We start from the raw sequence: 11,598 nt of genomic DNA, 5'->3' as shown, positions 1-11,598 counted from the left end.
TTCTTTAAGATAATAATATTTGATAGAGATGTGCTTTGTCTTAGAGTGCATAACTAGATTCTTTAAAATGTTTATGGCACTAGTATTGTCATGGGATATAGTTACTGGCTCAGTAACTTTCTCATTTATACCTTCCAACAGTTGTTTGATCCATGCTATGTTGGTACAATTCAATGCTGCAGCAACGTAATCAGCTTTTGCTGTTGACTGAGAAACACATCCTTGTTTCTTGCTAAGCCAACTCAGTAGTCTTTCTCCTAAAAAGAAAGCTCCTCCACTTGTGCTTTTCCTGTCATCAATGTTGCCTGCCCAATCAACATTAGTATAAACTTTTAAATCAAAATAATTTTTTTTCTGATATACTAAGCCATAATCTTCAGTGCCTTTCAAGTATCTGAAAATTCTCTTGATTGTTGTCATGTGTGTTTCCTTAGGATCTGCAGAGAATCTTGCAACTATACCTACTGCATGTGCTATGTCTGGTTTGCTGTGAACAACATATTGCAACTTTCCAATCATGGATCGGTAAAGTGTCTCGTCAACAGATGCAGATTCATCATTCTTTGATAGTTTACAGTTGGTATTCATAGGAGTACTTACTAGTTTTGAATCCTCCATTCAAAATTTCTTCAAGATTTCCTTTATGTACTTGGATTGAGTAATGAAAATATTATCTTTCATTTGCAATGTCTGTAAACCTATAAAATACTTTATCTCACCAATTAATGACATCTCAAATTCTTTGCTCATTTCATTTCCAAAGTTCTTACATAGAGAGTCATTTCCATAAAAGATAATATCATCAACAAATATGGTTGAGATTAGTATTCCATTTTCATCATTCTTCATGTACATATTGTTGTTTTCACTTGTTCTTATAAAACCAATCTTGATTAAATAAGAGTGCAATCTTTCATACCATGCTCTAGGTGCTTGTTTCAAACGATATAAAGCTTTGTTCAATTTACATACTTGGTCTTTATTCTTGTCTTCAACAAATCCTTCAGGTTGTTCAATAAAAACTTCTTCTTCTAATATACCATTTAGAAATGCAGATTTGACATCCATTTGATATACCTTGAAATTCTTGTAAGCAACATATGCCAACAATGTTCTTACTCCTTCAAGTCTTGCCATAGGTGCAAAAGTCTCACCATAATCAATTCCTTCTTCTTGTGCATAACCTTTGCAAACTAGTCTTGCTTTATTTCGAATGACCTCACCTTTTTCATTTAGCTTGTTTCTAAAAATCCACTTTGTACCGATTACATTTTTGTCCTTTGGTCTTGGGACCAGTGTCCATGTGTCATTCTTCTTGATTTGATCAATCTCTTCTGTCATAGCATTTATCCAATCTTCACTGTTAAATACCTCTTTCACTATTCTCGGTTCAAATTCAGATATCAGACATGTGTTCTATCTCAGTTTGTTCCTTGTCATCACTGGATCATCCTTATCTCCTATAATCTAACTTGATGCATGATGTCTTCTGACATACTTGGCTAATACAGTCTCGGTAGGCTCTGTATGATCTTCTTCATCACTCGGTAACTTAATATTTTCTTCATTTCCTTCTGCAGTTTTCTTGGTAGGACTTGTCGGTTGAATATAGACAAATTGATCATAATCTTCTGGTTCTTTGGAATTTCCTTCATCATTTCTTTCTGCAAATTCATCAATTTTCACCTTTGCACTTTCTACTATTTTGTTAGATGATTTGATCAGACATTTAAATGCTTTACTTCTAGAAGAATAACCAAGAAATGTTCCTTCTTCACTTTTCTGATGAAACTTGCCATTTCTATCATCTTTGTGTACATAGCATCTACTTCCAAAGATTTCAAAATAACTTACATTAGGTTTCTTGTCATACCAGATTTCATATGGTGTCTTCAAAGTTCCTTTCTTTAGTTGTACTCGGTTCAGGGTGTAAACTATTGTGTTTATTGCTTGTCTCCAAAATGTTTGTGGCACTTTCTTTTCAATCATCAGGGTTCTGGCACAATCCACAATAGATTTGTTTCTTCTCTCAGCAATTCCATTTTGTTTTGGAGTTCTCAGTGCAAAGACTTGTCTTTTTATACCATGATCATTGCAGAATAAGTTGAACTCATCAGATGTGGACTTTCTTCCTCTATCTGATCTAAGACATTTCAGTTGTCTTCCTGTTTCATTTTCAACTCTTGCCTTGTACCATTTAAACATTTGAAAAGCTTCTGATTTTTCTTTTAAAAACATAACTGACATCATCCTTGAATAATCATCCACAAATAATATGAAATATTTATCACCATAATAACTTTGAACTTTCATAGGACCACAAAGATCAGTGTGCACAAGATCTAAAATTCCCTTGGAAGTGTAGGACTTACTTGTAAAGCTTGATCTTGTCATTTTACCCATCTGGCATCCTCGGCACATAGCATTCTCATGTTTTTCAAGACTCGGTTGATCTTGCTTATTTTGATTAGATTATCAAAATTTACATGACAAAACCTTTTATGCCATAACCAGGTATCATATACCTTTGCATACAGACATTTATTCCAAGTTGAGTCAAGGTGAAATGTGTTACCTTTTGTTTGTGTCCCGGTAGCAGCTAACTTTCCATGCTTATCATGAACTTTGACAATTACTTTTTGAAATTCTATTTGGTATCATGTATTATTTAGTTGTGCTACACTCAACAAATTGTATTTCAAACCTTCAACCCTATAAACATCATTGCATCTTGCATTGTCAAGAAGTGTTATGGATCCTTTACCTTTTATCAGACATGGTGCATCGTTACCAAATCTGACATAGCCTCCATCATAGTCTTCCAACATAACAAACTTGTGTTTATCACCTGTCATGTGATGTGAACATCCACTATCTATGATCCAAGAATCATTAGTATTTATGTGAGATATTAGGGCTTTTTCTTCATACCTTTCTTCATCTGATCCATCTTTGATAGCCACATAAACTACTTCCTCTATATCAGTTTCATCTGATTTATCATCATTGGATTCCTCATCAGCTCTTAAGCATGACTTTCTATCTCTTCTTCTGAAGTCTTGGTGTCCTCTGTAATGATTATCTTTCTATCTATCATCTCGGTAATCTCTCTCTTCAGTAGAATCTTTGTCAGGACAGTTAGAAGCCATATGTCCTATCTTATCACAATTAAAACATTTCAAAGGTAGTTTTCCTTTATACTTACCTTTACCTCTCGGTAACCTTCTGGCTAATAGTGCTTCAAACTCTTCTTGCTTTCTGATTTCCTCATACAGTTTGTGTACTTCCTCCATGTTCTTGCGAAATCTTTCACTTGCTCCACTATGATCCCCTTTAGTGTACTTACTCATTCTATCATTGTAATCATCAGATTCACCAATATGAAAAGAACTAAATGCAGATTCAACTTTATTTACCGATGACCCATTGTTATCAAAGTTACTTAACTCAAATGCATGTAGCTTACCAATAGTAGGATCTAAGGAAACTGGCATATTGGGTATAGACCTCAATTCATTGATTACAGAGACTCGGATTGCATAAGTCAGTAGAAGGGTTCTTAACAACTTACTTGTTATATCCTTTTCTTCAATAGTTCCACCTGCTCCTTTGATTTGATTGACAATCTCCTTTAGTCTTGTACTGTACTGGGTTATGTTCTTAGCTTCATTCATCCTCATAGATTCAAGTTGTCCTCCTAGACTATCCACTTTTTCTCTTTGAACATGTTCATCTCCACCATATACAGATATGAGCTTGTCCCACATTGCCTTTGCATCATTGCAGCCTTCTAGATCATTAAACTCTGAGTCAGTCAATGCAGATGTTATTTCAATCATTGCTTGGATATGTTCTTGCTTTGTCTTTATCTCTTCCATTCTCAATGGATAGGTGCTCGGTGTGATGAAATCATTCTCCAGATAATACACAGCATATTCTCCAACTCCTGATAGGTGCAGTTTCATCCTTTTCTACCATGTAGAGAAACTTGACTTGTTCAGCTTTGGTGCATCCCTCTTATACATCTTTGGATCTTTGCCTCAAGTACCTTTAAACTTTTTCTTCTAGAGTCCAAAGCTCTGATACCAATTGATAGTTCTGATACTTAATGTTAAGTATAGATGCCAAGATAATAAGATGAGAGGGGGGGGGGTGAATCATACAAACTTAATCTTCCATAAAAACAACAAATTCAACCTCGGTAACATATACTTCAGTAATATAACCAAAAACTGCTAAACATGCAAACTCAAAAGCATATAAATGTCATCACTCATAACACCAGATTTAATGTGGAAACCCAAATAGGGAAAAACCACTATGGGATTTTGGACCCACTAAGAAATATACTCTTCTAGAGTATGCTCAGTTAAAAGCAAATCCTGTTAAAGATTACAAACACATTGCTAGATGTGACCCGGTTAAGGGATTTCCCTCAGATCTGTTAGGATCTTCACCTTGTTAGAAGTGACCTTGTTAAAGGATTTCAAACACTCAATTAGAATGTCACCTTGCTAGAGGGTTTTACAAATAAGACTGTTAAGTCCATTCGGTTAAGAGATTTTCTGTCACTTCACAAAATAACAGTAATAAAAATCTATCTGCAACTTCACATCTAAAACGCTAAAGTAGATTCTTATTTGCTCAATACAATAGGACTAATCTTGTCCATCTGCTGGGCTGTATACTTTGTTATTCAAATAGGTCTTCAAGCTTATGTGCTCGGTAATCACTATGTAGTATCCTTGTGCATACACTTGCCTGCATACATTGTTTATCAACAGTTCCTTATTTATAAACAATTTGCCAACCGCTTAATCTCCTTGATCACATTTCCCATGATCAATCATAGCCATCAGATCTTCAAACTTTGACTAGGTTCAATGTATCCTTCGATCTGAAAATGTTTTACCCTGCCTTGGAACTTGCATACATTTCTTGGAACTCGTGCTAGGGTATTGCGGTTCAATCTAAGTTGTAGATCTTCCTGTCGATTTTCCTTTGCCATAGATTCTTTAACAAACTTTATTCATGGCATACCAATCATTTAATCATAGCCATCTCATCAGCTTCCTTCATTAAATAATGCTTTTATTCATTCAATGCATTCTGATATTACTCGGTTGCAACTCAGTAAATACTAAACTTCACTCGGTAGACATACCACCTTCATTAACTGATAGCGATAACCTTAGGGTTTACCGACTAGGTTCTTTGCTCTGTAACATAGTATAGTATTAACTTTACAATTAATAACATATGTATGATATCAAAACAATCTAAACATCATGATCTCATCATTGTCTAACTTGGTAATAGTTGCCCATTGAATAACTTATTTATCCCATTATTCATCATATTCTTTTTGTGTCTTTTACCAACATCTTTATACTCATCAAATCATACTTCTCAAGATATGGCAACATCATACTAAATTAGAAAATCAATTTCTTGACATCAATGACAAAATAATAATATTAAGATAGTAAGCATCCTTAATCAATTATATCCATAATCATCAACAACCTTCTCAATATCCTTATTGAAATGCCAACAATCTCTGCTTGTCTATTATAATGCCAACAAAACCAAGCTTCAAAAGATATTTTTCCAATCTAGCATACCAATCTCTAGGTTCTTGCTTCAATCCATATAAAGCTTTCCTCAATCTGCAAACCATATTGTTGTAATCAGAAAGAGAAAATCCATCAGGTTGCTCAATGTAGACTTCCTCTTCAAGATCTCCATTAGAAATGCATACTTAACATCCATCTGATAAACCTTGTATTTCTTATGGGTAGCATAAGCAAGAAATAATCTCACAGCTTCAATCCTAGCTACCGAAGCAAAAGTTTTATCATAATCAATTCCTTCCTTCTAAGAATATCCTTTACATACAATCTAGCCTTGTTGCTTACAATTTGTCCATCTTCATTCAATTTATTCCTAAAACCCATTTAGTTCCAATAACATTCTTATTTTTAGGCCGGGGAACTAAAGTCCATGTGTTGTTCTTTTATATCTGATCCAATTCCTCTTCCATAATTTTCATCCAGTATTCATCCTTACATGCTTCATCTACTAATGTCGGTTCAATTTGAGAAATTAAACATACCTCGTTAGCTTCCAACCTTCTCCTTGTCATCACTCCTTTGCTCTTGTCTCCAATGATCTGATTTTCTAAATGATTCAACCTTACATACCTAGGAGTCTTCTGGCTTTTTGTTTCTCTTCTCTGATCTTCAATTACTATTGAATTTTCTGATACTTCCAGAGTAACCGGTTCAACATTTTGTTCTGGTACAAGAGTTACTGGTTCAATTATGACCATTTCTACTTTTGGTTCTCTCTCATAAGTTTTGATTTGACCTCTTTGTTTCTCATCCACCTTGACATTAGCACTCTCCATAAATCTTTGCAATCTCTTGTTGTAACATCTATATTCTTTTCTTTCATTTGAATAACCAAGAAATATTCCTTCATCACATCTAGGATCAAACTTTCCAATGGAATTATCTCCAAATCTGGCCAGACCACCATCAAATTATTGCAAAGATAGAAACTTCCTTTTATCTCCAGTCATATGATGTGAACATCCACTATCTATCACCCATTCATCCTTGTCTTCAACTTTAGCCGCAAGGGCCTTCTCTTCATTATGAACGATAGGTTCCAGAGCATCTTCCTTGATAGCTAAGATGTAATGCCCCGCCAGGAAACCCCGAAGGGATTAAGCTAAAACACAAGAATAGAGTGCAATAATTTTTTTTAAAAAAGTTACACCACATTAAGATACAACAAGATATCAAAGATTTAGATTACATAGCAGAAGACATCAACTAACACCTAAAGAGTTTCCCAACGAGATTACTTAAATATCACAATTCACTTAACTCACACAATTAATCCAATAAGCTGATTATCTTAATAACGAGATAATTCTTAATCAGGATAATTTCTTTCAAAAGATGGAAATATAATTCACAAGCAACGATTCATCTATTAAGATCTATTCATAAACTTCATTCAAGCTTTTCATTTAAAATTACAAGCCATACATCTAATATTCTAACACACTAGAATTTCATCATATACATATGAGATCTTTTCAAGCATACTTAATTTCCTTAATAACAACTGAATATATTCCATTACTCTAAGTTACATTCTTTCATATTCCAACTTATTGCATTTAAAAGACGATTGCATTCTTGCATCTACGATAAATCTTATCTAAACCACTTATGCATTCGATCAAAAAGGCATTCAAGAAAGGACTGAATATAAGCATTTAAAGTTAATTCCATCTTATCCACTTATACATTCTAACGTAAGCTATTCATACATGATAAAGCTGAATAAAGGAAACATAAGAGAATACATCACATAACACCATAATGATCTCGGAGTTCACCCCTAAAGGGCTACATCTCCGGGTCTGCTCAACTGCAAGACCCCTCTGATAAATAATAAAGTTATGAATACAAGAGGTTACACCATTACAATCCGGCCATCAAGGCGAAACATGAACATTATACAAATGACCGCATCGGTCAATATTACATAAATGATCCCTGAAAAGAAAAGGATCCAGCTGAACATAATCAAAGCTAAAACAAAAGTCCAGGAGAGCATCCATAAAATTGAGTCATCACCACCCAAGGTCTAACATGAAACCAATACTCACAAGGGCAGAGCCAAAAGGACGACCCACAAAGGTACTCAAAACAGGACAAAACGACAACACACTAGCGAACGTAGGGACAAGTGTCATCACACAACCTGGTATGGATACCATGGCAAGTCTTCATAGGTCCCGGCCCCATACATTGGGTTACCCTGGCAACCTAATCCGAGCTTCCGGCCCATCCAAGCCTCATGTGGACCCACACATCCTCTCGTGAAGACAAGGATGGTGGTTTGCCATTTCAGGCCTTCTCACAGCATGTCGGGTCTATGTTAGCACTCGTCCCATGTGTGAGGCAAATTATCTTACTTAGAGATTACATTCTAATCTACTTAAAGGTTATCACTTATTAGACTCACTTTCGACGGGTTACCCAGCAGCCACTTTGGGCACGGCCCCCAATCGAAAGCCACTTTCCCATACGACACTAGACTAAACTCAGACGAACTCAAACCCAAGGAATACACATGGTCAGATGAACGAAGTTCAAGAAGGGAGAACAAACATCTGGTCAAACACGACTCACAAATGGTACACTTACTGATGGTACTCTAACTAGAGACCTGACAAACTAAGGTCAACCATGAATCATCATTCGACTCTCACATAGAGGATATGACCAAAAACGACACTACCACAATACAACAGTCAACTCGAAACCGAGGACTGAAACAGGTACCCCAAATCATTCCATACGATAGGGACCTATCAAACAAAGCACTCTTGCCATTTCATAATTAAAGGCGAATACAGAAATTAACTCACAAAGGCAATAATCAGAAAAGACAATATTTTCTCAAATGGATTTAAGCATAACAGTTGATCCAATTCTCTGATTGATCTAAGTTTTCAAAAAGCATTGACGAGAAATCACCGTTACCAGGTGAGCACAATACCATAATCTACAATAGCACCATAGACTATTTCTCAAACAAGGGAAAATATAATTTAACCATTCATTTACTAAATGAGAATATCAGTACTAAACAATTTCCCAAATGATACTAAATTAAGTTCCCAAAAGCACATCGTTTAAATTCAAATATCCAACGATGAAATATCTCACTTACTTCTCGATTACTCCAATGATATGTTCTTGAATAATATTTCACATCATCAATAGTAATTACATCGCATTTCAACAATTTTCCAATAACATAATGTTCTATTTTATTTTAAACAATACTACCTCAATTAGCCAAATGCTCTAATCAGCTAGAAGGTAAGATATAAATTTATTAATCCAAGATCAATCAGAATATAATCGATAATATTCAATTGTGAAATTAACAGTTTTAGAACTTAATTAGAAGGAGTGCATAAGTCATGATATGAAATTGAATAATGATTAACCTATAAACTCCATTATAAAATTAGTCAATATCAAATTAACATTTATCATGATTATGCCACCTTAATCATAATTAAGAAACTAATTAAAACTTAACATTAAAATAATATTTAAAAATATTATATGCATTTTTTGAATACTAAAAAAAATACATAATAAAAAAAAAACATTTAAAAAAAAACTAATTTAAAAAAAAGCATTTTTAAAAAGGCGAAGGCAGGGCCCACCTCCCAACGGGGACGGCTGGGCGCCCAAGCCCTAGCCGCAGGCGGGAACTGCGCGGGCGGCGCCACTGTGGTGCCCACAGGTCCTGCGGCGCCCTGCGGCCACCATGGTCCCTGCGGCCACCACAATGAGCCGTGGCCGCTGTGTAACTGGTGCGAGAGCGGGGGAACGAGCGGGAGAGGGGAGGAGGAGCGGGTGGAGCTCCGCTCCCCGCCCTCCAAACCCCAAACCCACAAAAAAATATATTAATTTTCCGCCCAGTTCGATATTTTTTTCATTATTTTAAAACGGCAATCAAATTTGTTTTATAGTTTTAGTTTATACTAAGATCCGGTTTCAATAAAATATGTTCTGGGTAACCACAATGGGATATCAAACCACCCAAGCAAAGAGATGAGGAATAACAAAACCTCCAATAAAATCTCCAGCCAAACTCCAAATGGGCCAAAAAGGGAACTATTTTTACCACAACGATTCAGCTATGCTAGCAAGAACACCAGGCATAGGCAAAGATCTTAACCCACAAATCCAAGATTAAAACTAAAATCCATTTCACAAGAATGGAAATATACATATTTTTTTTTTTAAAACCAAATGGGTAAACAGATCCTACCTGATCTCGCATTCCTGGCAATATCTGTCGAAGAGCCCCAATCTGCAGCTCCCAAAACCTTCCTTCTCCATCCAAAACCCCCAAATTTCATCTCCAAAATATTTTTTTTCCCAACCAAAAATTTTCCAAAATTGTCCATCCCCCAAAATTCCCCCAAATTTTAGGTTATAATGGAGAGTTGACCAAAAATTCCATTTTTGGAAATAAAATTTTTATTTAAAATTAATTCTCAAAAATAATTCTTCTTTTTTTTTTCCAACTATACAATAAATTAAATTGCTTTTCCAATTCAAAATCGATTTTCTCATTTAATTCAATTTGCCCTTTCTAATTTCAAAAGCCAACAGAATACAATTTAATCTATGGCAAGTAAATACAGAACTTTCTTTTTCGACAGCATACACAAAATGCATTTAATATTCGAAATCAGCTATTTAATTGAACTTGCTCCCAAATTAAAACGAGCAATCCAATATCAACAAAAATCGCATAATGAAATCTCGATTAATCAAGTCCATTAATCTCTAATGCACAAATACATATTTAATCAAAATAATTACTAAGGACTAATTAATCAATTTAACCAAACACACCAAGCATGCAAATCGAGAAGGTCAACCAAACAGACGACTAGGAAACCCAAACAAGAAGGGAACACCGACGACGGCTGACGATGCTCACTTGAGCATGACTATGGTCAACTAGGGTCTTACGACCACCTAATCCAACTCTAAGGATTAAAGAGGTACACTCAAACCTGCAAATTCAGGTGAAGACGAACCTCGCACTCATGCGGCGTTGTACCTGAAATCTCCTGCAACCAAGAGTCATACATGCATACATATATAAAATTTAATGAAAGCGTTAGCCCGATATTAATACCACGAAATAGGAATACCGAATAACTTGCATACAACTAGTGTGAAAACCACATCAACAGCTATGCGTTAAATCAAACATCTGACTATAACATTAAATTATGATAAGTAACCAAGATTAAACCAAGATTAGAGATTGATTAGGGTAGGGGTACTACATAAGAATACCCATTCCTTTCCATTACTAGATCCACTAGCTGAATCTTTTGTCAGTTCATCATCAAAATTATCAGTTACACCTTCCTCATCAGCATAGTAGCATGATTTGTCTTTGTTCCTCCTGTATTTATGCTTGTTCTGATATTCATGGTTAGGCTTAAAAGATCTTCTAGCTTTCTCTTCAAATCTTGAATTCCTCTTAGGACATCTAGATGGAAAATGACCTATCTTATTACATGCAAAACATTTGAAAGGTGATTTTCCTTCATACTTACTTCCTATCGAACCTTTAGGTACTCTTCTAGAAAATAGGGCTTCAAGTTCCTCAATCTCTTCATCTTGTTTCCTCATATCCTCCATTTCTTTCACATTTAATGATTTCCAATCACTCTTGCCAGTTGATGATGTAGATGCATTGAATGCAGAATCTATCTTTGTAGCTCCTTGAGCACCAAATTATTCATGCTCAAAAGAAGATAAATTTCCAACCAAAGTATCCCTATTAACAAAAGTGATAGACATTGTTATCAGCTCATTAATTGTAGCAGCCTTCATCTTGTAAGCCAATAGAAAATCTCTCAATACTTTAGAAACAATCTCATCTTCGCTTAGAGATCCACCACAACATTGAATTCCCAAAACAATTTTATTGACTCTTTCCATAAAATTTGTAATTCTTTCATCT

The sequence above is a fragment of the Cryptomeria japonica genome, chromosome 11, assembly GCF_030272615.1.
Source record: "Cryptomeria japonica chromosome 11, Sugi_1.0, whole genome shotgun sequence".
Taxonomy (NCBI): Eukaryota; Viridiplantae; Streptophyta; class Pinopsida; order Cupressales; family Cupressaceae; genus Cryptomeria; species Cryptomeria japonica.
Note: the sequence above shows the minus strand (reverse complement) of the source record.